Here is a 4,291-nt window from a genome sequence, read left to right on the forward strand (position 1 = left end):
AATTTAAGAGCTTGTTACAAAGACGCCGGTAGGTTGGGTGTGGTGGCCTTTTAAAGGCTTGGGGAGGTTCCTTCTAATTGGAGCAGGGAGGAGGGGCTATCCCGTAACGTACTGACATGGAGTACGTCTAGGAAAGGAAGATCTCGGTAAGTATGAAATAATCTTCCTTTGTTTAACTGGAGCAGCCTAATGCCCCCTGCCAATTGTAAGGCTGCTTTCTTTAGAACATGCTAATATATTCATGCTGCACTGTATCAGCATTGGGGTCCCTTACACTCCCAGCAGAAACACATTTATTTGTCCACTTACCAGAATTCACAGCAGAAGTTTCAAAGCGTGGCCTCTGGTTTGGGGGAGTATTAAGTGCATTGGTCACTCTGTCTGCAGAACAAAAATTGGCAACAGATTACATATGTGGTATAAACTGGTCCTCAGGCCAAGTCCACCAGCCACTTGGATAGATGTCCAGTTAGGGGGTGAATGCCCATTTGATTTTATGCTTCCAGGAATATCTAGAAGATCAGAGAGTGGGGTCTGGAAGTGAGCACTTATGTTGCTGGAACTATGGGCGAATTCCCAATTCACCAATGTTTTATATATCAAATCTTTATGTCCAAAGGGCCCTGACCTCCAAGTGGGGCTTGAACCTAAAAGTCAGACAACTACTATTAGCGAAGTAGCCCAGGAGCCCATGCCACTGACACTCAATTACATCATGCATTTGGAGCTAGGTTACAATAAAGACATTAGGGGTGACCCTTATATCCTTGGTAACCAATCAGAATGGGCAGACTATAGAGTAGATGTTCCCACGCTGTAGGACATGGAAACAACCTTGGAAGGCATCATCAATTGAATGAAGATAATTTCTCAGTGGCTGTGTCAGTTTTTTTTAACTTAATTTCTTGTTCAGGGCTATTTTTGTATTGGTAGCTCTTCCTACACAAGTAAGTCCCTATATGCAGGCAGCAGTACTGTAAAGAGAAGAATGGAAAGAGCATAAGGATTGGAGAGTAGGGTAGAGCAAGTGGGGATTATTAGAGAAAACCAACAGAGATCAAGAGGGCCTAAATGTACAAATGAAAATGGCAGAAGAGGGGAAGCTCCAGAATGAGATGAGGGGCCCAGATGTGTTTAGGTAGAGAGAGAGGTACAGCTATGCACCTAGCAATGCTCCTATTAGAAAATAAAGGGCACACGTGGGCACTGGAAATCAGAAACAAAGGACATGGCACACACAGGAGTTAACAGCTAAAAGGATCTACAATACAGGGGCGCATAGAGTCCCTCCTTACAACATATAAGTATGTTGGTGTAGGGAGCCTGCCCAATGTTAAGCAACTCAGGGAGTCTGAGCAAAGAAAATCTGAGCTATGCAAATGTGAGGGAGGAGTCAAGGCACTAGAGAGGCTGCCACACGGAGAGTTCTAACCCAAGAATGAAACAAGGGTGCACTCAAACAGCCAGGGGAAGGCTCACCCAGGGGATAGTCTGCACCTCCAGCAGCACTCATGCTAAACACTTCATCACATTCAATATACAGATCCCCCCAACCCAATTCCCAGCCAATACTTGACTCTACGCCCCTCCCATTCTAGATCCCCAAGGAATCTCACCTAACCAGGAGTCAGCATTGTGATCCTCATGGAAAGAACTAAAGTTAATGTATGTAGAAGGGGCATCAAAGGTGTAGGGATCCAGCATGTCTGCCATAGCAACTGGGCCACTTACAGGAAACTGTCTCACCATTGCACTGTACCTGTGAGAAGATGATGCCAAACCGGGCATTACTGGGACTGACAGGGATTATACCAGCAATTCTACTATTCCCTCCGCACATCCCTGAAATAGCCCTCGTACGTGTTTACTCTAAATATCCCACCCAGAATACCATATCCCTGTATTATCCAGTCGGCACCCCATATTTATGTATATGCCAGTAAGCAGCCCATATGCTTGTATATTCCAGTCAGCATCCCATTTGCTTATATAACCCAGTCAGCACCCCATATCATTATATATATCCTAGTCAGAACCCCATATCCGTACGGAACACAGTCTGCATCCCATATCCTTATATAACCGAGTCAGTACTATCCTTATATAACCCAGTCAGCACCCTTTATCATTATATGTCCCAAGCAGCAACCCATATCCTTAAATAACCCAGTCAGCACCACATATCCTTAAATAACCCAGTCTGCATCCCATATTCTTACAGAACCAAGTCAGCACCCCCTATCCTTATATTACCCATTCAACACTATCCTTATGTAACCCAGTCAGCAGCCCCTATCCTTCTATAACCCACTCTGCACCCCATATCCTTATATAAGCCAGTCTGCATCCCATATGCTTACAGAACCCAGTCAGCAGCCCGTATCCTTATATAACCCAGTCAACACCCCATATCCTTAAATATATACTAGTCAGAACCCCATATCCTTACAGAACCCAGGCTGCATCCCATATCCTTAGATAACCGAGTCAGCAACCCATATCATTAAATGTCCCAATCAGCAACCCATATCCTTAAATAACCCAGTCAGTACCCCATATACTTATATAACCCAGTCTGTATCCCATATGCTTACAGGACCCAGTCAGCACCCCATATACTTATATGTATATCCTAGTCAGAACCCTATATCTTAACAGAACCCAGTCTGCATCCCCTATCCTTATATAACCCAGTCAGCAACCCATACCCTTAAATAACCCAGTCAGTACCCCATATACTTATATAACCCAGTCTGCATCTCATATGCTTACAGAACCCAGTCAGCACCCTCTATCCTTATATATATCCTAGTCACAACACCATATCCTTATAGTACTCAGTCTGCATCCCCTATCCTTATATAACCCAGTCAGCAACCCATATCATTAAATGTCCCAATCAGCACCCCCTATCCTTATATAAGCCAGTCAGCACCCCATATCATTATATATATCCTAGTCAGAACCCCATATCTTTACAGAACCCAGGCTGCATCCCATATCCTTAGATAACCCATTCAACACTGTCCTTCTATAACCCAGTCTGCATCCTATATCCTTACAGGACCCAGTCAGCACCCACTATCCCCTGCACCCCACATCCTTCTATAGTCAGCATCCCGGACGAGGAAACAAACCCAACCCACGCAGCATAACACAAACACTCCATACCTTCGTTACCAGGTTAAATAGAGAACGCCGTCAAACAGACCAATCGCCCCACTTGACGTCACCGAACGCTCCGATTGGATGCAATTGGACGAATTGGAGGGCACGCACACAGGTTGCTAGGAAATGTAAAACAACTAGATAGCCGGATAAACATCTCTCGTGGTTCATTAGAAGATTGTGGTCGTTAGCTATATTGTATATAGAGCTATATTACATTAAAATTACTTGTGGAGGATGGGAAAATGTAGTAAGGAAGTTTCCGCAACCCTAAAAGATTGTTTTTGTTTTTTTTCCTTTTGATCCTGATCATGATAAAAGTTGGGATCTTGGATTTTGTTAGAAGTGTCAGTGGCCCAGCACATGCTCCCTGTGCTTTGGGCAACTGTAGGGAAGACAGTGTTGGACTGGGATGCCAGAGGACCACCAGAAAGCCTTAGACCTTGGGCTCACCGAAAAACCTAAGACAGTGGACCGTTCCAAACTATTATTCCTCCTCTCCTCACTCAACCTCTTTATTTTCCTACTTTTTTATATATACTTACAATATTGTCCCATTATTAAGCATTTTCCCCCAAAAAGAAATAGGGAATGACCATGAAATAGGCCAAATGTTTAGAAACAAGAGGGCCCACTAACACCTGGACCCCCCGGGAGTTTTCCTGGTATCCCGGTGGGCCAGTTCGACACTGGCTGAGGCAGTTGTACATAAAAAAAAGTGTTCAGTGGGTATCATTTGTGAATCTGCCACTATGCCATTCTACTATTAATTCTGGGGGGTATTATACATGGAATTGCCTCTGTGCCATTCAACTATGAATTCTGGGGTATTATACATGGAATTGCCTCTGTGCCATTCTAATATGAATTCTGGGGGGTATTATACTTAGAATTGTCTCTGTGCCATTCTACCATGAATTCTGGTGGTATTATACATGAAATTGCCTTTGTGCCATTCTTCTATGAATTCTGGGGGTATTATACATGGAATTGCCTCTTTGCCATTCTACCATGAATTCTGGGGTATTATACATGGAATTGCCTTTGTGCCATTCTACCATGAATTCTGGGGTATTATACATGGAATCTACCATGACGATGATCATCAGGCCCTAATCTGGGA

At 43.9% G+C, this 4,291-nt stretch overlaps 1 long non-coding RNA gene across 1 annotated transcript; it reads right to left on the bottom strand.

The window, feature by feature from the left end:
* Positions 1–301: 301 nt before the first annotated feature.
* Positions 302–3,718, bottom strand: LOC121400010. The gene is made up of 3 exons (XR_005965471.1): positions 3,172–3,718; positions 1,617–1,759; positions 302–381 (listed from the first exon to the last, which is right to left on the bottom strand). It is a non-coding gene; the product is annotated as an uncharacterized LOC121400010 (long non-coding RNA).
* Positions 3,719–4,291: the final 573 nt, after the last annotated feature.

This window comes from Xenopus laevis, chromosome 2L, assembly GCF_017654675.1.
Source record: "Xenopus laevis strain J_2021 chromosome 2L, Xenopus_laevis_v10.1, whole genome shotgun sequence".
Classification (NCBI taxonomy): domain Eukaryota; kingdom Metazoa; phylum Chordata; class Amphibia; order Anura; family Pipidae; genus Xenopus; species Xenopus laevis.